This window comes from Protopterus annectens, chromosome 1.part1, assembly GCF_019279795.1.
Source record: "Protopterus annectens isolate FY-2018-M chromosome 1.part1, PAN1.0, whole genome shotgun sequence".
Lineage (NCBI taxonomy): Eukaryota > Metazoa > Chordata > Ceratodontiformes > Protopteridae > Protopterus > Protopterus annectens.
In genome coordinates this window covers 1888623094-1888647961 of record NC_056726.1, presented here as the reverse complement: position 1 = coordinate 1888647961, position 24868 = coordinate 1888623094, and positions in this window count along the sequence as shown.

Sequence of the window (24868 nt, the reverse complement as noted above, 5' to 3'; positions counted from 1 at the left end):
GCTTTTAAGTGGTATGCAAAAGCATCACAGTGTGGTTTTATAAACTATCTTTTGGAACCTGAGAATAAATGCTGAGTACTGTTACTTTATCTTTTTTATGCCTTTCAATAAAAGCAGCATACCTTAATAATTCTGGAAGTAATTTTCAGTTAGGTTCCTGGGACTCCTTGTTTCATCCCTTACTGTTACTTAATTTCCCAAGATATCTACAATATATACACAATTCTATATCTATATATATATTGAAATAGACATCAATATCCATCTCTCTCTCTCTCTCTCTCTCTCTCTCTCTCTCTCTCTCTCTCTATATATATATATATATATATATATATATATATATATATATACCTATCTCTATCTATCTATCTATCTATCTATCTATCTATCTATCTATCTATCTATCTATCTATCTATCTATGTGAGTGTACAGAATCCCCAGTTGTAGCAGCTGTGGTTACACTTTGGTCGACATATTCGATGGTTGACAGCTGTGGAAGATAGCAGTAGTAAAGGGGATGGAGAATATGCTCGTTCCCTGATATTGTATGATCTCAGAGTTTGAATATTTAAATAGTGTGGTGAATTGTTTCTTATGCATCGTTTGAGGTCATGTCTTGAAGAATACATGTTAGGGTTTTGATCTTTTTTTTTTTCCCTTTTGCTGTTAATATTTTAGCGTTGATATACTGACGTTTAGACCAACTTCAGTTATGTTTTATATGTGTGTGTGTGTGTGTGTGTGTGTGTGTGTGTGTGTGTGTGTGTGTGTGTGTGTGTGTGCATGTGTGTGTCTGTGTGTGTATATATATATATATATATATATATATATATATATATATATATAATATACAGTACACATACATATGAATCTACTTCAGAAGACTGAAAACCCAAAAGACAAATCCCAAAAGACTGAAAATTCAAAATATCGAATGATGAAATTTGCCCATTCTCCACTGTTATGCGATCTTGGAGTTGGTATATATAGTTAGAAGGGGGTGTGCGGAGCACAGCCACCCACATGAGGAGTGCAGGGGGGCTTGCTCCTGCATTAAAACATGTTCAGTATTTTGAATTTTCAGTCTTTTGTAATTGAGTCTTTTGGTTTGTCAGTCTTCTGAAGCAGACCCACATTGATATACATATATATATATATATAAATGTATGTGTGTAGTGTATCTGTGAGGCTGATATATATATATATATATATATATATATATATATGTATATATATATATGTGTGTGTGTGTATGTATGTGCGTGTCTGTGTGTGTGTGTATGTGTGTGTGTGTGTGTGTGTGTGTGTGTGTGTGTGTGTGTGTGTGTGTGTGTAATGTTCATCTCGCCAAACTGTCATTTGTTCTGTCTAATAAATTGTATGTAAACTTCATGAAATGCTCTTATGACTGAAATATGTTGGAAGGGAAAAACTTGGGGTCGGATTCCAAAAATAAGTAGCAGACAGTGCAACATGCTGAAGGAAGACTTCAGTGCACCGGTGTGGATGCGATTACAGATGACACACATCAATGTGAATAGTTAATTATTCAGCATAGGATAATTACAGACTCTGTATACACCTAACAGATTCCAAAATACAATCTGCTCTACCAACACAACTTTGATTTGACAAAGTGCTTTTCAAACTATGTCTCCAAAACCCTTGGTGAAAGCCCTATTGCAACCTAATAAAAGGAGGTTATCTCTGATGGAACTATGCAGAATCCATATCATTGCTGAAAAATAAAAACAGAATGCACCTGCCAGTGAATGAAATACAACAGGTTGTAGTACTGCAAGCTATACAGGAAGATATGGCAATGTGTTTTTGAAGGCAGCCAACTAGACACCGAGCCAGACTACAACTAAGCCAACTGTCAGAGCAGGAAATAATTGACAGATATAATTTTGGCAGACAGCTGGTACAACCTGTGTGTGTAACATGTGCACCCCACACATCTGTGTGTGTACGTTGCAAGGAAAATCCATACCTACTGGAACTAAAATCTGACTGAGCTCAGTTATAGTGGCATCTGGAACATTCCAACGGCATAAAGGAGATGCTTTAGAAGTGTCCCAAAAAGCAGACCATCACATCATATCACAAATCCTGGCAGATATATGCACCAAGATAGATTAATGTAATTACTTCCCATCTACAGCCATGGAGCAGCAAAATGTCATGCACCAATTCTACAACATTGCCAACTTCCCCATGTTCTCAGTGCAATAATCTGCACCCTCACCCCTATTAAACCCTTTGTGAAACAAGAAATGTCTTGCTGTGTAAGGCATGCATATCAGTGTATTGTGTGGTGGTAGTGATATGAAGAGTTTTTGTAAGTAAAGTTGTAAAGTTGGGTTTAGCATGTATTAATAAACAAATCTTCAGAGAAATGTTTTTTTATGTGTGGTAGGGTTGTAGTAACTGGATCACAAACAGAAACTTTTTCCTTTGCAATCGTTTTCCATTATTATGGTAGAGAGGGGCAGCAGTGTATGAAAAGGAAAAAAGTTAAAGAACAATTGTTATACTCATTGATTATGAATATCTCACACACTATTTTGAAAACTGGGCAGACCTGTAACCAGTGGTGTTGCACAGGGATGAATCCTTTGAACTCTACTGTTTGGAATCTATTTCTCCTAAGTACAAGCTAAAACTAATGGTCTTTGGCTAACAAAGTTTACCAGTGGCTGCAAACTAGGAGTGGTCATACAATCTCCAAACAATGTCAATATCCTACAAGAGGGTCTTACACAAACAAATGATTGGTGCCAAAGTCATGGCCTTAAACTCAATGCAAAAATTGTGTTATCATCCATTTCAGTAAGAGCGATGTTCCTGCTAAGTACCACGTCAGCAATAACACCCAAAGTATGCACTCAGTGGTGAGAGACCTGGGCACACTGGTTGACAGCAACCTTACATTTGATCACCATGTCTACACAGTGATAAGAAATGCATTCTATATTGCTCAACTCATAAGTAAGGGCATTGCCTCCAGAAAAAAAGAAGTTATACCTCCTTGTACTCTTCCCTCATCAGGCCAATAATTGAGTACAATGCCCTTTTTGGTATGTACCTCTCAAAGCACCTGTAGCAATTGGAGAAACCAGAAAGGTTCCTCACAATGAACATTCAAGGTCTTCAGCATCTGTCCTATGGGGATCATCTGAAATCACTGTCACTTTATTCTGTTTCATACAGACAACTCAAGAGGTGATCTCTGCCTTGCATATAAGGTGATCTTTGACCCTGCTTTATTAGAAATGCCAGACATGAAATACATTTTAGAAATACAGCCTATTCTAAAACTGAAGATATCATTAATGTCTTTGAGCAGATATATACTAGCATATATAGTGGGCGAAATGACTCATCCCCACATAGGATTAGTAATGAATTTTTACAAACTATTAAATTTTTGGAAATAGAAGATAATATTCAAAGAGATTTGATTAAACCGATATCTGAAGAAGAAGTAATATATACCATTCAACATATGAAATTGCACAAGTCACCAGGTCCTGACGGTTTGACGGTGGAATTTTATAAGGTATTTGATAATATCTTTAGTAAAATACTCTCACATGTCTTTAATTACATAATTAAGAATAAAATCAATGATCCCCATTTCAATGCTTCAAAAACTATTTTTATACCTAAACCGAATTCTGATTCTCAAAACCCTGATAATTATAGACCAATATCATTAATTAATGTAGATATGAAAATGTTAACCTCTATTATAGCTGCTAGATTAATAAAATAATGAATCATATAATATCTAAGGAACAAGCTGGTTTTATGGCAACTAGACAAACTAGTGATAATACACTTACACCTCATACTTTGATAGCGTATGCTAAACAGAAGAATCTTAATATGTATGCGCTTATAATTCATAGGTTCATAGGCTCATAGGTTCATACTAGGCTATCTGCCCTAGGGCATTTATAAGCCTAGCCAGAGTGTGTATGGCTTTTGCCACCCATTTTAAATTAATTTTGCTATGCCCTTTTTCGAGGTTAGTATACTGTGCCTCTGTCTAACAGTGACACAGAAGTGATACCCGGGATAAACCTACGATCTCCCATCCACTCATCAAGATTCCTCTTGAAGAGAGTCAATGAGGGACTCTGCCTAACCTGGACTGGGATTTTATTCCAGAGTGAAGGGAGCCTCTGGGTTATGAATCTGTCCCTCCAGCATGTCCTATTTATTTCAGTGCTGAGGTTCAAGCCCCTCGAGTGCATAGCTCGATGGGATTTGGATTTTCTGAGGTGCAGCATGTCCATTAATTCCGGGTTGGACATGGCTTTATACGTCAGGCACAGATCGCCTCTGAGCAGGCGGTATGCCACTGAGTAGAGCTGGAGTTTCTTTAACCGGGCAGCATACAGCATCTGTTTGAGCCCTTTGATTCTCTTGGTGAGGTACTTTTGGGGTCTTTCCAGTTGCTGCAGGTGTCTGGTAAGGTACATACCAAAAGGGGCATTGTACTCAATTATGGGCCTGATGAGGGATGAGTAAAGAGGCACGATGACCTCCCCTGATCTAGATGTGAATCCCTTCATGATTAGGTGGGCTATATAAAATGTTTTTCTAACCACTTTGGCCACGTGGTTGTCAAATGAGAGATTGCTATCAACTTGGGTCCCCAGGTCCCTAATTACTTCTTCTGTACTTAATGGATTACCACCTATGTGGAATTTGTGGGCACTTTGTTTTTGCCAAAGGGGATGACTATACACTTTTTGGCGTTTAGCTTGAGGCCATGGCTCTGGCACCAGTTGTCTGTTTCTATGAGGCCCTTTTGGAGGATGCTTGTGTTGGCTGGAGAGTCTATTATGGCGCCCAGTTTGCAGTCATCTGCGAACTTGGTCAGCCACAGTCCTTCCATGTTGGCCTGTACCTCCGAGAAATATATACCGAACAAGAGAGGTCCCAGGACCGAGCCTTGTGGGACGCCACTTGTAACTGGTTTGGAGTCTGACATGGCTCCAGCTATTCTAACCATGTGGGTTCTGTCCTTGAGCCAGTTTGCAACCCATCTAGTGACATAGGGATTTATATTTAAGCTGGTGAGCTTATATATAATGCCTTGTCCCACCAGAGGCAACAGTGATTGATGCGCAGAAGGCTTTTGACAGGGCTGATATAAACTTTCTGTTTGAAATTTTACCATATTTTAATATATCTCAAGAGTTTGTTCAAGTGTTAAAAATTTTATATAGTAATCCTTATACCACATTGTACATTAATAAAAATGTCTCTAAAAGAATACAAATCAAAAATGGAACATGTCAGGGTTGTCCTTTGTCCCCTTTATTATTCAATATATAAATTGAACCCTTATTCTTATATATTAAACAGAATATATACCACAATGCCCCAATAGTTTACGGAACAAAAATATCAATGGCAGGGTTTGCAGATGATTTGAATATCTATTGCACAACTCCAATCTCAGACACTAAAAAGATACTAAAAGTGATAGATAACTTTTCAGTAGTTTCCAACTACAAAATTAATCTTAAAAAAAACTAGCATTTTCCCTTTGAGAACTCCCAAACCTTTTTCACTGTTGCCTCTGGTGGGACAAGTAATGTTTAAAGATAACGTTAAATACTTGGGTATTGGCTTCTCTACAGATGATAAAGACTTTTATACTACTAACATTAAAAAAGTTTGGGATCAAATATTATCTGATTTTGGGAGATGGAAGAATCTACGATTACCACTGTTAGCAAAAGTATCAATTATTAAAATGAATGTATTATTACGATTATTATATATTTTCAGGTCTGCTCAAGTAGTAATCTCGAAGACATTTTTTAAACAAATCCACAAAGAATTGGCTAAATTCATTTGGGAGCCAAAGAAAACAAGGATTTCCTATGATAAATTAATGACTCCAAAAAAATAAAGGAGGATTGGAGTTGCCAAACTTTGAAATTTACTATTTAATAGTAAACTCAAACAGGCTTCTGAGAATTGCTAATTACGATATAACTAGCACTAAATGGATGCCAACTTGGGTAGTCCTGAACTATAAATATATCCTAAATTTGAATATTAATCCTAAAGCAATACCCTTTTTAGGAAAAGATACTTTGAAACTATATGGAATAATGGATCACATTAAACTATATGTAACATCTATACAAAACTTATTCCAATCACTAGATCTTGCTCAACATATGATGGTTTTTCAACCCTTTCACAGGAACCCTAACTTGAGGTTAAATAATCAATTAATTGATCCCAAAGAATTCCCATTAATAGTCAATTTAACTTTAATTGACATCTATATATTTCTCAAATTCTCGGCTAATCAGATAAGACAAGAATTAAATTTACCTAAAAATTATCTTGTTATTTTAAGACAAATTAGGGAACTTTCTATAAGCTACTTTAAAAATTTGAAACCCAGAGAAGAGATTATAATCAAATGCTCAAATTTGTGGCAAGCTCTCCAACAAGATATAAAATTTATAACAGCAGCAAATAAATTAATAAAAGAGTTCAGATTCCAAGATAAAGTTCTTTTGTCAAAATATTGTAAGAGAAAATTCCATCGACAGAAGAAAGTCATATTATAAAAGCAATTGATTTGACTACAAAATCTATTTATTTTCAAAAATTTATGTATACCCAGTTGATGATATGGAATAATGCATATTATACACGCCTTAGTCTGCATACATTTAATTCTAAAAATTCTCCAATTTGTCCATACTGTAATGACCAATCTGCCGATCTTCTTCATATGTTCTGGAGTTGCAAATGCATATACAGACTTTGGAACTCGCTAAAGATACAACTTCAGAAGATGGGTTATTAAAGTACAACATTGTCATGGAAATTCATGATTTTGCATATTCCCCCAAAAGAACTTTCTAGATCTCAAAGTATCATATTAATTAATATCTTCTTATTAATGAAGCTATATATAGCTACTAATTGGTTAGACCCATCCAAAACATCATGGAATAACTTTAGAGTTTTAACAATAAGGCATATAGTAGCTCACAAATTACTTTTGAACCAACATAATAAAAATATTAATAGTCCAAAAATATGGGAACAAGTATTTAATATTATATTAGCGTAATATTTCAAATTTGAATGCATCAAGAATTATTTTTACACTTTTAAAAGACTTTGTAACAGCAAACTGTTCATTATTCGAATTGATCTTAACTATTTTTATATTCTTCTTGTATAATTTACTGTTTTACTTGGAAGCATTCATGTAAATATTGTATATATGTTATGGTGTTATTGTTAGTTACATTAGTTGGTAGTTTTTTTTAATTTTGTATTTGTTTTAACTTTGTATGGAATATAATAAAAGAATAAAAATTTATTATTGAAAAAAAAAAAGAAATGCTATACATCCATAAGTCAAATGGTATACAGGTTACTCACTTTAAAGGCCTTAACCTGGTATGTGACATTAATAGAACCTGCTGAAGGGACAGTTATGTCTCCCAAAGGTTACCACACCTTTGTAACAGACGTCTGCTTCATGTCAAGCAAAGCACCTCATTGGCCCTCTTCAAATGCAATATAGATAATTGGATGGGTAACTGTAAATTCACCCCGGGGGTTCCACCTGTGTCCCTCTTGGACAGGAGAGATAGGTACTGATCATGGAAAGAAGTATAAAACTTTTCTAGGCTTGAAAGGGCCCTAGAGTCATTAGGCTAGTGACTTACTATGATCCTATGATCCTATAAAGTACATAAAGGGTCAAAGAAAAGGTATCACAAAATGATGTTGCATCTATGGCAGGATGAATAGTTTAAATAACAGCATAAATGACTTTCATGCCTAAGATAAAGTTGCCATTGAAAGAAATTGCTTGCATCAATGTACCTACACTACCTACCAAAAAAGCACCATAATGTAACAATGTGTGTTCTACCAATATTCTTTTTTCAGTATTCAAATATCAAAACATAAAAATAGTATAAAATAATACCATATAGCAAAAAATATTGAGCACTATGGCCAGAAAGTTCTGATTTTTATTTTAAAATCATAACTGGCTGAAACTTCAAATGAAACTGTTAACAGACAAAGCTTCAAACAGTTACATTTTAATGTAGGTAGCACATATGATGTCAATAGTATTGTAAACAAGCATTGTTCTTTTATTTTACACCAAGAACTTCAGATATTACTACCGAGAACAATTATATAAACTTAACTACAATACTAGTTGAGGGCTGTTAACTCGTGTTTCAGTATCTCTGTTTGCAGAAAGCATAATGAGCTTGAAAAAAATAATGTGTACTAATCAGTTATATAATCACTCTAACACCAGTCTCTGTACAGACACCCATTGTACAGACATCATTAAGACTCATGATAACCACTTTGCATTCTATCCCAACCCTATTTGCAAATATGAGTCATACAGTAACATTTAAATCAGACTGCTCTCAGCCCAGTTGCTATTAGATTTTGCTAGATATCATTTATGTACAGCAGATGTCCACACCTTTTGGCCCCAGAACATGGACCAAAGCTCCAAAGGCAGTGGTGTCTCCATATTCATAAAGGATATGCACACTTCCAGACTAGTAGCTCAGCATAACGCATCTGAGATACTTCAGGTACAACTAACATTGGGTAAGATGGCGATTCAGGTCATAGCCGGCTATAGATCCCCAACCATGTCCCAAGACTCTCATTCCACGTTCCTAAGCACCCTGGAAACTATTAGGGTCCAACCTAACACTCTCATACTAGGTGACTTCAACTACCCCTCCATCAACTGGGAAAGCTATTCGTGCACCAAAACACTGGCCCAACTCTTCCTGGAATTCATGAATTCCAATGCCCTGAACCAGCTCATTCGTACCCCCACTAGAGGAAGCAACATCCTTGACCTAGTAATTACTAACATGGGTAACCATTGCTCTACAGTAGTAGTCAATTCCTCCCTGGTTAGATCTGATGACAAACTAATTACCATGGAAATCCACATCTCACCCACACCCCACAAAGGTAACCACCATGAAAAACTTCTCCAAAGCTGACTTTGGGCTCTAAAAACAGAGGTGGCTAAATTCATGGCACCCATGTCAATAGAAAATTGATGCATGACTGCCAAATCATACACCAATGCACTGTACAAAGATGTACATAAATGTGTGGAGCTAGCCATAGCCAATAGAACCAAGACGCACTCCTCCAAAAAAAGAAAGCCAATCTGGTGGTCACCTGCCATTAATAAACTCTACAACAGAAGGAAGAAATTGTTGCAAAAAAAGGTGAAGTGCGAAGACTAGAAAAAAACCCTTATTAGCCTCAACAAAAAGTTGAGCTCTATCATCAAAACCTCTAAAGCCAGCTATGAAGGCATAATTGCAGCAGACACTAAAAACAACCACAAAGCCTTCTATAGTTATATCAAGACTCTCCACGGCAATACCCAGGTTTGCTCTGAGTTACTGCACAATGGTACCTCCTATACTGAGCCAGCAGATATTGCCAACATACAGGCCGACAGATTCAGTGCAAATGTAACCCCTCTTCCCCCCCAAAGGACCAATCACAATACCGGAAGAATGCCAGGCACCCAGCATTACGCCAGCACAGGTTAAAGCTGCATTGTCCGAGGCCAACAATACAGCTTCCATGGGATCTGACAATATCCCTGTATGTGTTCTACATAAACTACCAAGTGAACTGGTACCACATCTGTGTGTCCTGTTCAATCACAGCTTCACCTCAGGCTTTGTCATTACTAAATGGCGCAATGCTACAGTCATGCCTCTCCATAAAGGGGGAATGACTACAGACCCTGGGAATTATCACCCCATTAGCCTGATGAGTTTGATATGTAAGGATATGGAGCGCATCATTGTGGACCTAATTAACAAGGATATAAGGAAGCTCCAAACTCTAGATCCCACACAATTTGGTTTTGTGAAAGGTAGATCATGTCTGCTCAACCTGGTTGACTTATATGAGTGAGTCACCAGAGCTGTGGATGAGGGCAAGGCAGTTCATACAGCCTACTTTGATCTAGCCAAGGCCTTTGATACCATGCCCCACTCAAGAATTATTAATAAACTCACCAAGCTAGGAATCAACCCCTATATCACTAGATGTGTTGCAAACTGGCTCACAGATAGAACTCACCATGTGAAAGTAACAAACTCCAAGTCAGACTGCTGACCAGTCACAAGTGCAGTCCCACAGGGATTGGTCCTGCATCCTCTCCTGTTTGGCATCTACTTCTCAGAAGTCCAGGCCAACATGGAGGGACTCTGGCTGACCAAGTTCGCAGATGACTGTAAGATGGGAGCCATTATTAAATCCTCAAGTGATGTAGACATCCTACAGAAAGGCCTCGCTGAGACCAATGACTGGTGTCAAAACCATGGCCTTAAGCTTAATGCCAAAAAAATGCGCCGTCATCCGCTTTGGGAAAAACTCAGTTCCTACCAATTACCACATTGATGGGAGCCCACAGAACACTGAAGGCGTTATAAGAGATCTGGGGACACAGGTTGACAGCAACCTCTCCTTTGTCCACCACATTGCCAATGTGGTCAGAAAGTCCTTTGATGTGGCACATCTCATTACCAAGGGTTTTCCATTCAGGAAGAAAGAGGTCATCATCTCTCTCTACTCTTCACTCATTAGGCTAAATATTGAGTTTAATGCTCCATTTGGCATGTTCCTCACTAGACACATGCAACAGCTGGAAAGGCCACAAAAGTACTTCACAAAGAGGATCCTGGGCATTAACCACATATCCTACATGGACAGACTCAAAAAACTCCAGCTATGCTTTGTCTCATATAGTCTACTAAGAGGCGATCTCTGCTTGACTTGCAAAGCCAAGTCTGACCCAGCACTGTTAGAAATGCTACATCTAAAGAAATCCAAATCCCTCTGCACCACATGCTCCAGAAACCTTAACCTCATTTCCACAATCAACAGAACATGCTGGAGGGACAGGTTCATAACCCAGAGACTGCCCATGCTCTGGAATAGACTTCCCATACATGTCAAGCAGAGCACCTCACTGGCCCTCTTCAAGAGAAATCTTGATAAGTGATTGGGAAATAGAACATTCACCCTGGGGATCACTGCAGTGGATCTGCTTGATAGAGGCACTGGGAACTAATGTCAGGCGGCATGATGCCAGGGAACTTCTATGGGCTAGACTTGTAAAGACTCCAGGGCCATTAGCCTAGTACATGTCTATGAACCTATGAACCTATAAGTGTTTAGTTCACAATGCGATACAGCACTTCTCCAAAAATGTTGTGCTATATACTGCTGTTTTTCCTCTACACTCTTACAGGAAACTTCTGATCATGCAAAAAGGGCCTGTTTTCATGGACATGAACTTTCCTGCTATCGTTGTAGACAGCTTCATGAATATAGGCATCCTGAGGCCATATATAAATGGTGTCCAGCAAAATCTAATAGCAATTGCTCCATGTTCACTAACAACCAATTCTTAAACAAACTGATAAGGTATGTGAGAGATTTAGTTATGCATTATCCCTGGAATCAAAACTCTCGCATACCAGTACTTGTAATATAAAGCAGGTTACCAGTAAAGCACTCCCTTCACCCATCACACATAGTATGAATCAAACTCATAGGCCCACATAAGCTGAGGCAGTAGAGTAGGGTAGAGAGAGAGAGAGGGGGCAACTGTACTTGACACAAATCGTTCAACAACAAGCAAACTGTTGCTACAGTTTATTCCCTGCCAGCACCAAGTGCTATGGTGCTCAGGTTTTAGTTACAAAAATTAAAAAAAGAGTTTTTTTATATACTTTTAAGCTGTAGCAAACTACTTGTTACAATATAACAATGTAGCAAACAGTTGTTACACTTTAGACCCTACACAGAGCAGTACAGTGCTCAGGTTTGAATGCATTGGAGGACAGTCAGGGGCAGGACACAGAAACTTGACCTTAATGGCTGTGCAGTTGGGGAGGGTTATACCTGTCTTTTTTTTCCTTTGTTATTTTTGCTTTTGCTCTTCATTGTAAGTGCTGGAGGGGGGTTGCGGATCTGTAACAAGTTGATCAGTATAATACAGCAATTGGATTAATACAGTAAAGTGTTTGTTTTTTTCCTTTTCACTTGAAGAGCTGAGGGGGTGGGGTGCTGGATCATTGTACTGGTACAAGGCACTCATTAAACCAGCTATACTTCTGTGAATGTAAAATCCTAAACCTCAAAGATCTTCCAGACATTGCACCTTAACAAAAATCGTCAGCAATCCCAAAAGCATTCTGCCAAAACAACACCCACCACAACACATACAGCTACATGTTACAGACCCTCAGTTTCTAGACCCATAAGGAAAGCCACCACATAACCCAATACTTTGGTCATAGGAGACTCCATAATGACACATACAGATGCTTTACTCATCAGGCTGAGTAAGGAGAAAATTATGGTCATGATCAATTGATTACCAGGGGCCAGGATCCACCAGATCATGCATGCTCACATGCTGCTGGACAACAAGTATCAGTATGACTCAGTCATAGTCCATGAAGGTGTAAATTACCTTAATCACAGCTCCTTATACTATATGAAGAGAGAGAGAGAGAGTTAGACAGAGAATGAGGTGATGGAGTTCTTGGATTATGTGTCCTAGGCTGGTATGAACATAGCAATGAGCAGCATACTACCTTTTCCAAGGTTGATGCCGTAATATGAACAGAAAACAATTGACTTCAACAACTGGCTTAGTTTCTGATGTCACTCCAAGGGGGTGCAATATCTGTGGGGAGGATACAGTCAACAGACCACTCTGTTTTTCTGAGAATGGTGTGCACCTGTATTCTCTATGCTTTCAAATATTGGTTAAAACACTGTTTTCCCCCATAGTACCTTTATAGGCAATTGCAAACTGACAAACCCTCCAACATAGCAAAACCAACCCAAGAAAATCTAAATATGTCACTGCTCAATGCCAGGAGTCTAAACAAGAGTCTCCACTCCATACTCTTCTCATCCTCGAGAATGAAGACATTTGTATAGCTACTGCAGACAGCACCCCAGCAGTGCAGGTCTACAATACCTTCTACACTTTTAGACCAGCTACTGCACAAGCAGAGGTGTTTTGATTTACATCAGATACAAACATGCCTGAAGGCTGGTCAAACAAGATGATGTGCTTGAACTTCTCCACTTTCCGTTTACAATAGGCAAAGTGGCATGCCATATCACTTGCAAGCTATAGCCCCCCCCCAACATGACCCAGCAAATCTATAACACATACTTACATTTACTGGATGCAGTCACCATTCAATCCAATACCCTATTCATGGTTGGCTTTAACTGCCTCACTATAAACTAGGAATCATACATGAACTGCAGACTTGCAGACCCTTATTTTCCTTGACTTTACAAACAGAAACACCCTGAATCAGATAGTCTATACACCCACTAGGAGAACAAACATACTGGATCTTGTCCTCACTAACATGGGTGAATACCCCATCCCCTCCATGTGTTGTCATCTGCAGTAAGCTCTAACCATACAGCTGTCTGTTTTAAAATAAAAATAAAACTCAGGACCACAGCTAACCATGGAACATTTAGGAAATATTCTAAGGCAAACTTCCTACTATTTAAGTATAACTTGGCAAAACGACAATCCTCCTTAAATCCTGAACACACTGCTGCTCACACATTATTCATCCTGTCTAACCATGTTAAGAAATGCATGGAGATAGCTGCACCTAACAAGAATAAACACAGCACAAACTCAAAGAACAAGTCACCCTGGTGGAATCAAAACATCAATAAGTTGTATAACAAAAGGAAGAAATTCATGGCAAAAAAACATCCATCATCCATCAGGAAAAAAAATCTCTCAGAAATCTTAACAAGCAGCACATATGGCAATTCAATTTTACCAAAGCCAAATTTGAGTTAAAAATAGTCTCCCAGGCCAAGGACAACTATATGGCTTTCTTAAGTTGTGTTTAGAATCTCAAAGTCAGTACACAAGAATGTGGAGCTAATTTTAAATGGGCCACCTACAATGAGCTAAAAAATAAAGCAAAATACTTGCCAATAATCCACAGTGGTACAGCTGTAGTGTTGCTGCCTCACAGCAAGAGGTTCTCCTGTTCGATTCATGGCTGGAGTGCCTTCTATGTGGAGTCTGCATGTCCTCCCCGCAGTCAAGTGGCCTCCAAAAGACATGCGTGAATGGGCGTGCCTTCACTGAAGGTTGAGCGTTGGGCTGGCAACTCAGCGCCATAAAAAAATCTACTGCCAATCATTAGTGGACTGGTGTTCCACTGTGGTGACCCCTAAATGGGAAAAGCCGAAAAGACAAACAAACTTGCGAACAAATTCAGCTCCAGTTTTAACACTATCTTTCCCCAGTCACCCTTGAGGACATACCATTGAACACCCCCTTCCCAAATGACACTAGGTAGCAGGTCCTCAATGCACTCTCCAAGGCCAAGAACATTGCATAGATGGACGCCAATAATATTCCAGGATGCCTCCTAAATACCATAACACATGACCTATCAGGACCACTACAGTTAATATTTTACTATATCCTCCAGCCAGTCTTCATGCTACAATAATAAAAAACTATAATGGTCATCCCTCTGCACAAGAATGTGCCATCTATGGACCCTAGAAACTATAGGACCATAAATCTTACTAGTCTAATACGCAAAGCCATGGAAAGAATTATCATGGAAAATTTTAACAATGGCATAGGAAACCTTCAGATACTGGATCCTACCCAGTTTTGTTTCATCAAGGGTAGAATATGCCTGCTCACCCTGGTGGACTTCTTTAAGAAGGTCACCAAAGTAATGGATGAGGGCAAAATAGTGCATACTGCTGAACATGACTTGGCCAAGGCACTTGATACAGTATCCCAATTAAGCATTGTAGACAAATTCATGTAATTATGTGTAAACCCCTTTGTCAATTGATGGATAGTGGGCTAGCTCTCAGACAGGACACAAGAAGTTAGGATAGGTGAGTCCAACTCCATAAAGGTTCCAGATTCAACAAATGGAGCATCCACAGAGGTTCCTGACAAAAAGTATGCAGGGGATAAACGACATGTCTTACATGGATTGCCACAAAGCATTATCCCTGTACACTGTCTCCAACAGACTATTGAGGGATGATCTATACTTGGTAAACAATACAAACTTGGGTTCTGCTCTAATGAAGTATCTGAATATCTGCAAAACAAATAACATCAGAGTTACCTGATATCAGGACTTAAACCTTGTTTGAGACTTAAATAGGACATGATGAAGGGACAGGTATGTGTCTCAGAGACTGCCAACTCTCAGGAACAAGTTCCCCATTCATGTGAAGCACAGTTCCTCCATAACACAGATCAAGCGTAGATGGGAGATCAAAAATTCACCATGGTCTGGCACATATGTCTCTAATGGAAAGAGCAACCTTTAAATGATTGACCACTCATGTCCTAGTCAAAACATATTCCTTAAAATAACCTTAGGATAAGAACACTTGTCAGATACATATCAGATGCATAGTTAGGCTTAAAAAGACTCAAGCGGTCCTTAGCCTAGTATACAGCTATGAAGAAATGAACCAATAACAGAATGTCCAATATATCTCCAGAGCAATATTGTCAGGTTCTGGACCTTGGTGCTGCCAAGACTTCAGAAGTTTCCTTCATCAAGATCAGCTTGTCATAGCACAAATTGCATCTCCATATGAATGCAAATTCATTACTCAAGCTTTCCCTTAACTTATTTTCTCTTTGCTCTATCACAATTAGAAGCAAGATATTGGTAACATAAAGAAGGAAGAGGAAAAATGGACAAGTAAATGATTACACAGTTGTAACTATCCCATGGTTCAGTCAGTAGTGGCAGCTCTATTTTATCGCCCTTCCCCTTGATGTTAGGAGTTGCACACTTGAGCACAGCACTGGAGACATTACTTATGCAGCATCAAACAAATTTGCATACGTTAATAATTTTCTTTATGTAGAAAACAATACCATAATGTAGAGAGAGATCACACAGATGAATGTAGCATGTGGCATGCTATTGCAAACTGCTCCCCCATGCTTATAATTATGTAATGAATTGTAGATTAGATCCACAGACCTTACTCTTATACTGCCCTGTCATAATGTATTTATGAAAGGTCGCCCATATCTTCTTCATATAATGTTTTGTGGGACAATGAGAAGGAAAATTACTAACCTTTTATATCATATATTTAAAGAACCGTATCTTTTACTATTATAATCTGTTCAGACAAAAGAGACATACAGCAAATTTTAAATGAAAGAAGTCGCTAATATTTTCTGCTAACATCAAAAATATTTTTTGTTCATCAGAGTCTCCTCAGCAAGTGAGATTTCTTTTTCTTATTTAGTATTTCGTTCCCAAGTTTGGATGCAAATTACTGCATACAAAATGCACCAAATACCACAAGTCTATAAAATGATATTTTTTATTTCATTTAAATAGGAAAATGCAGCTTGTTTCTTAACAACAATGTGTAATGACAAAGCAACTTAAAGTACCTTTTAGTACAAGCTGATCTCACAAGTCTTTCTGAGTTAAAAAAACAACAAAACCAAAAATGGACAGGGAAATCCACTTTTTCTCTTAAAAACTAAGCGTTTTCACCATTTATGAATGGCTTCTTCAGAGTTAGTAAGAGTCAAGGGCATCACTCCTTTGTAGTCATAATTCACTTTGTCTATCTAATCACATCACATTCCTAATGAATAATTAAGTGATAGACTCTTTGTATAAAAACAACATACATTTGTGTGTCCTAGCTATCTAAATACACAATACTTAATACATATAAAATATGTATATATACATTATAAATATAAGAAATTGATAACTTAATAGAAAAATTAAACTTTCTAAAAACCTTCTTTTCAAGGGTAATACATAATCTTATGTGTATAAGAATACAATCTTCACAAATGCATCAAACTATTAATTTAAAATGTAAAATGCTACAAGCTTGGGCAGTCATTAGATTTCATTAGCCCTTTGCTTTAAGACTGGCATAATAGATATGTTGTCATTCAATCCAGGGGTCATGTTGCATTAAATCTAATTTGCCATTTATATTCCATTTTTTCTACCCTGAGTTTATCATCTCCACTTTTTCACTTGGAATCACCCAATCCAGTACAAAAAAAGTAAACTTCCTAAAGTTGGGGCATATGATACTATGGGTATAAAGGGCATTGTGTGTGTCTTTATTTTTAATTGCTCTGAGGTATTCTGATATTCTGTCTTTTAGCCTCTGTATAGTTTTCCCCCATAAAACCCCAGGCAGCTGGTGCAGGTAGCCAAATAAACCAGCATGGTTGTGTTACAACAACATCTGCCCGGGCATGGTAAAGACCTATTGTTTCCTAGTACTGCGACATATGGGCCATCATTAATGTATTTACAGTACTTACATGCCCCACATTTGTACATGGTTGAAATTATTCTTTTGGAAAATGTCCTCTCTAAAATATTTTTGATGTTCTTTCCCCTACTGAATACCACTCTGGGGGTCTGTCCCAATATTTCTTTCATATTGGTGTCAAAACTTATGTCCCATACTCTCCTAATGGTCTCCAATATTGTAGGTCTCTGATGATTGTATCTCAATACGAGGGCATCTGACTTTTGGGGTTTAACATTTTTCTGTGGACATTGACACCCACCCTATAAATTGGGGGAAAAGAAGCATTTCTTCTACTTCATTCTGCACCTCCAAAAGTAATTTCAGTGGGTAACCTCTATCTAAGAACATACCAATTAAGATGTATATCTTTTCTTGGTATATCACGTTGTCACTAATCAAATGTGACAACCTTACCATATGGCCCTTAATAATGCTTTTCCGTTGGTGGAAAAGATGGCAACTTTGGTAATGCAGTTAGGAGTTACAATAGGTTTCTTTCCTAAAAATATTACTTTGTAGGCCATTCAATGTTTTTGTAAGATGGATATCAAGAAAATCTATCATTTCACTGTTCCAGTTGCTGATAAATTTAAAACAGAGGTGGCATTATTCAAATAATCCACAAATTGTTTAGCATCCTTCTTATCACCTTTCCATAATATTAATATCATCTAGAAAATGGTTACATAGGATTATTTGAACTTTATAAGGAGAGTGAAAAACAAACATTTCTTCACAATGTAAGAGTACCAGGCTTACAAAGCCAGGGACACACTACTCTGCCATGGCTACTCCTGATGTCTGGTGAAATATTTCACCCTCAAAACCCAAATAATTGTTCTTTAACACAATTTCCATTAAGGCAACTAGGGTATCAATTTTTTCACCATCTAGCTTTCAACGTTTTCGAAGGGTCTCCCTGAAATAATTTAAACCTTCTTCATGTGGAATGACTGCAAAAAGATTTACCACATCTATGGTAAGAAATGAAAAATTATTTAAGTCTCCAATGCCACTCAAATGATCAAGGCAGTGCCAAGAGTCCTTTAGTATGTGTTCAGTCTCAGTTACAAACTGTTGTATTCCTATATACACAAATGATGCCATAGGTTCAGTTTTCGAGCCCTTTGCTGCCACTATTGGTCTAAATGGGGGGTTGTTAATATTTTTGTGGATCTTAGGGATCCCAAAAACAACAGGTGTAACTGGATGTTCTACATTAAAGTAATTAAATTTCTTTTCATGTATTACCATCTGGAAGAGAGCATCTAGTAAAAACAGGTCTATTCTATAATACACAATATTCATCTCATTTTTAGAGACTCTCTGGTAAGTAGAATAGTCATTTAATATTTCATGCATTTTTGCTACATAGTCAAAATGAGACATAATGGCAACCCCACCACCCTTGTCTGGCTTCATTATTCTTACTTCACTATTATTAGCCAGTTCGAATATGGCATTCCTTTCTTCAGTGTTAAGGTTGTCATTGTTACTAAAGTTCCCTATTTTTGCCAGTTTTTCCCTCATTTCATTGACACACAACTTCTCCAAAGTTAATATATCTTTGTGAACAGGAGGCATAAATGTGCTTTTTTCTTTTGGGTGTTGTAGATGAAAAACCTTTTTCATTATTCTAATAATTAAAAAGCAATGACAGGTTCAGTTTCCTAGTAAACAGTTTAAAACTAGTATAAACATCTACAAAATCTAAATAAAATGCAGGGACATAAGTAAAACCTATATATAACAATTTGTGGTACACATTTTCAATTTTCAAGGCACTGTAGTTATAAATTGTAAATCCGTCTTTTTTACAAATGTCACAAATAGCAGACTCATTCTGAATTTCAAAATGCAATAATGTACTATCTAGCTCATGTTGTATATCTACCATACTAAAATGGCAGTTGTTGCTGCTAAAATTCAGTGTCTCTTCTTGTTCGCCCATTGGCACGTCTTGATGTAATAACTGTTCTGTTGTTGTTGCAGTCCCCCATACTGTTGATTCACTTGTCCCCCTTCCCTCCTGTTTATCAAGCGTTCTGATCTCCTCAGTTGTGGAGATTGATCTAACAAATGTTCAGTATTGTTTTGGTTGGTGAAAGTACATAAGTTAGATGTTGCAGGCGAGGAGATAAACCTGACTGAATATCTGCTAGATATTATTCTAATAATTACATCTTTTTGGGGGGCAATATATACCGTCAAAAAACAGGGATAGGGTCTATATTACATTGTCGAACTCACAAATAGTTCAAACAATGTAATATCAAACCAGGAAGTTTGAAATCTAAAACATATGATAACACACAAAAACAAACCACATACACTTTAAACTTATACTAATGTGGGGGGCTCTGCCCCCCCACCCCCTACTTAACTATACCATCTCATAGATCGCACCACAGTGGAGGAAATAGCAAAGCCATGAAAATGGCCCAACAATATTTTCCCTGGGGAAAAAATTGGTGTTCTGTGACTTTGCTATTTTCACATTTCGAACATATGGGTTTGATATTACAATGTTCGGACTCCTGGGAGTTCTACGTTGTAATATAGACCCTCAGGGATAGCTATGGACTCCCCCTGTGGGGGAAGATTTGCTAATTGTGTCATGGCATACTGGGAAAATGAAATGTTATTTTGCCATGACTATTTTAAACAGCATGTTGTATGGTATACATGGTATCTAGATGATATATTTGTTGTGTTTAATGGTGATGAAACTCATGCTTCCAAATTTGTTCAGATACTGTCAGAGATGGCCAGCTTTTTGAAATTCACATTTGAATTTAATAGTGAATTTATAGCATTTTTGGATGTGTTATTAACTAAAGACAGGGTTAATCAATGTTACACTTTAAGAATATATCGCAAACCTGCATACTCAAACTGTTTTTTTGCATTTTGAAAGTACTCATCCCTACTACCAAATGTAATGCATTGTAAAGGGACAACTTGTATGGGCAGCAGACCACACTAGAACAAGATTTTTCAAATGAATTTCTTTTGCTTAAAGAAATGTTCCTAGCTCGTGGATACCCATTAAAGTTAATTGATGAACTGATATCTGAGTTTACCTACAAGCGTATATCAGGTTGGTTTAGACTTATATTGTGCAGTCTTTCACAAGCAGAAGAGGAAGGGCTAGACAATTTACCATTACCCAACAGTGTTCAAACTGATAAAAAATGATGTTAACTTTACATTAACTTTCAGCACTTTATTTTCACTTGATGCAAAACAAATGGCAAATATTTTATGTAAAAATTGGGCTGTGCTTATTGATGATGCCCAAATTAGAGACAAAGTCCCAGAAGTACCTAAAATAATTTATAAAAGAGGCTTTAATCTTAAATATTTTATTGAGAGAGATGTACATAGTAATCATAGAACTGGGGGTATGTTAAAATGTGGATGTTGCAATTATTGTAAGTTTATTAAAACTTCAATTGAGTTTACAATAAGAAAGTTTATCTATTCCATTAGTGGTAGATATAATTGCAACAGCCCAGGAGTGGTTAATTTTGCTGAGTGCCAAAGCTGTCCATGGTTTTATATAGGAAAAAACGAAAGACAATTGAAGCAACGAATTTATGAACATGAATACAGCATACATAAGCAAGATTGTAATAATGCACTAGCAAAGCATGTAATTGGATTTCCTGGGCATTCCTTCTTATTTCTTGTGATAGAGCAGGTTAAAGAAAGCATTAGAGGTGGGCCATGGCAATTGTTAATGGAGCAAAGAGAATTATGGTGGCAAGTCCTAACCAGTGCTTATATGTACCCATGTTTAACTGAGTCATGTTCCTTAAAATGTTTATTAAGATTAAAATCTTTGGAAAGATGTTAACTTGTTAAGAACTCACTTTTTGACCTTGTCTTGGAGACAGGTTCAAGATTTTCATACTGTAGTTAAATGTACAAAGAGAAAGACAAAAACACAGGTACCAGATGAACAGCTCGGTCTTCAGCTCAGAGCCGATAGTATGTATAAAAAGTCGAACTACCACAGTAGAAGGAAAATTCTTTATTGCAAAGACAAAGTGAGCGCTTTCACGACCTTCCAGGTCGCTTCATCAGACTTGATAAAACATCCCATGCCTTCCTTGATTTATATACTTTCAAAGTGACCAATCAGTTAAGGCAAACAATTAAATATTTATATCAGATTCACTAAATTTAAAAATAGTAGAAAAAACATAAATAGACATAAAACTGTTAAAAACAGTATGCAAGTTCAAATGTGAATGCCTATAGAACCATGTAGAAGGGGATTCGTGCTTTAAGGCTCTTGCCTTTAAAAATGGTTTCAAAGAAACAGTTTCATTAATGCCTGGGGGTTTGTCTGCATTTAGTTGCAGAATTCATTTTTGCTCAGCCACTTCTTTTCTGTTTCTAATGTCTCCCCCTCTGATATTTTCTTCCAGAACTTCTAAAACTAAAATTTTAAAAACATGGTGCATACCTTCAGCTTCTACATGTTTAGCTAGGGCACTACTCTCCTTTTTGTTTACTCCCTCATATGTTCTAAAATGCATTCTTTGAGCATTCTATTAGTCTTGCCCACATAAAAAACTTTACAATATTGGCAAAAACTCAGATAGACTATGTTTCTAGTCCTGCAGTTTATAAGTATTGTGTATTTAGATAGGACATACAAATTTATGTTGTTTTTATACAGAGTCTGTCGTTTGATTAATTAATTATTCATTAGGAATGTGATGTGATTGGACAAACAAAGGGAATTATGACTGTTTGAAAAGTGATGCCCTTGATTTTTACTAACTCTGAAGAAGCCATTTATAAATGGCGAAAGTGCTTAGTTTTTAAGAAAAGAAGTGGATTTCCCAGTCCGTTTTTGGTTTTGCTGTTTTTTACATGTCTAACCCTCATTTGGTCCAATTTTTGTTTTTTATGTCTTTCTGAGTTTCTCAGCAGGCCTCTTTCTTCTTGTTTTCCTTGGGCAGGAAATGATGTCCAGGTTCCTTTAATGTCTTACTCTATCCCTGGGATTCAGCAAGCAGCCATGCAAGAATCAAGGCAGAAGGGTGATGTCCCAGCAGTGTGCAAGTACTCACACCAGTAACTGTTTAATAATGTCCTGCCTGTGTATATGATGGATAGATATGGCTAAATATTTCTCTATTTCCCATACAGCTGCAGCTGAGCGGGCTGTGAATCAGGAAGCCCATGCGAGTAGGCTGCAAAGGCTGCGTCTCTAGTCTGTTGAGTAACAATCCTGCTTGTAGTAGTCATACCAAATAAATATAAAAGTAGTAGAAAGTTTTGTGTATGGGTTGTACTGAATAAACCAGACAATATGACAGTAATAGTCCCATATAGGTCGTGTTTAAATAAAACTCTAACTGCCTGGCAATAAAGCTCTAAATCCTGGACTGGTTGTGTTTACTCTGGTATTGTATGGCATTTTTAGTGTTGCAGTCTCTGAATAGTAATGTTGTATTAACCTCTGTTACTCACACTGTGCTACATAATAAAAATGTTTAGGAATGTCTGCATAAGACTGCTGTAATTACAAGGTCAGATTGTACAACTGAGAGAGACTTAGAAAACAGTGAAGAGATAGACAGCAATAACCAAACACGACACTCTACTGTGACATAAATTGTTGTATTTTTAGCAGACAAAGTCATGGTTTGAATCCTGGGAGTGGCTGTAAGCTGTATGCATAATCATGCCTCTCAACTGTACAGATTTGTTCAGAATGTCCAGATAATTGACTTATATTTTCTGCCTGTTACCCTGTCCCCCTGGCAAGTCAGTGGGATGATCTCGGAATTTTAGGCAGAAAATAATGACATACATCTGATTTTCAGACGTCAAAATCTTCAGAAAATGTATATGAAAATAAACGTGTCACTCAAGCAACTCACCAGAAGTTTATGAGAGCAATATTCAAAATATGTCCCATTTCTACCCCTATGTTGTTAAGCTATGAGCAGAGTGTGTGCATTAGCAGATTGAGAGGTATGCACATACTATTAACTCGAAATCTGGGAATATGTGTGGAAACATTCAGGTACTGTTAACGAACATTCCCTCCACAGGGCTGTCAGATAAGAAAACAGTGCCTGCCAATAAAGATTGAAATCCTGGACTGTTAGTGTTTACTCTGGTATTGTATGGCATTTTTAGTGTTGCAGTCTGTGAATAGTAATATTGTATTAACCACTGTTACCCACACTGTGCTACATAATAAAAATGTCTAGGAATGTCTGTATAAGACAGTTGTAATTACAAGGTCAGATTGTACAACCACGAGAGACTTAGACAGAAAACATTGAAGAGATAGACAGCAATCGCCAAATAGCACACTCTACTGTGGCTTAAATTGTTGAATTTTTAGCAGACACAGCCATGGTTTGAATCCTGGGAGTGGTAGCAAGCTGTATGCATAATCATACCTATCAACTGTACACATCCTTTCAGAATGTGCAGATAACTGGTTCATATGTTCTGCCTGTTCCCCTGTCCCGTGGCAAATAAGTGGGATGATCTCAGATTTGCAGTCAGTAGATAATGACATACACTTGATTTTCAGACCTCAAAACTTTCAGAAAATGTATATGAAAACAAATACTGTCACGCTTTCAGCCCTCCAAGTTTATGAGAGCAATATTCAAAATATGTCCCATTTCCACCCCCATGTTGTCAAGCTTTGAATAGAATGTGTGCAATAAGAGATTGAGAGGTATGCGCATAATATTAACGCAGAATCTGAGAATATGTGTAGAAACAGTCAGGTAGTGTTAACAAACATTCCCTTCACAGGTATACTAGGTAAGAGATGTAGAATTTAGCTATAACACAGTTGAAGTATGCACTTGTTTAGAAGCATACCACTGGCCAAACCAAGGCCATAGGGTAGTGTAATAATACATGTACCTTAATGAGTAGAGCAATGAGCATTAAAGTTATGAGAACTACAAGGATATATAAGTTGCTAATTGAGATCCCCCCACTATATCTGCAACAATAATATAAATATCCAAATCAATGGGTATGTTTACATGAAACCTACTGTTGGAACATATATCCTATAATTCAATAAATATTGAAATGTGTTTCTATTAATGTTCCATGTTGAAGTACTATCATTGGTGGCCTCTTGCTATCAATGTAACCTGCATGCCATTGTAATGGCCATTGTGGTTCCATATATGCATGTGTTCTGTTTACTATGCAACTGTTCCAAATCTAGTGTTTTGGGTTAATGGGAATATCTATGCATGCTGTTATAAGTAATCCTGGATTGTGTTGACTATTACTAACCCACATACGTTTTAAAACTGTAACACCATAGCACATTTGGGAAGGCCAGTCCCAGTGGACCCACCTCTACCACCTCATCTGGCCATGGCGCCAGGCTCCATC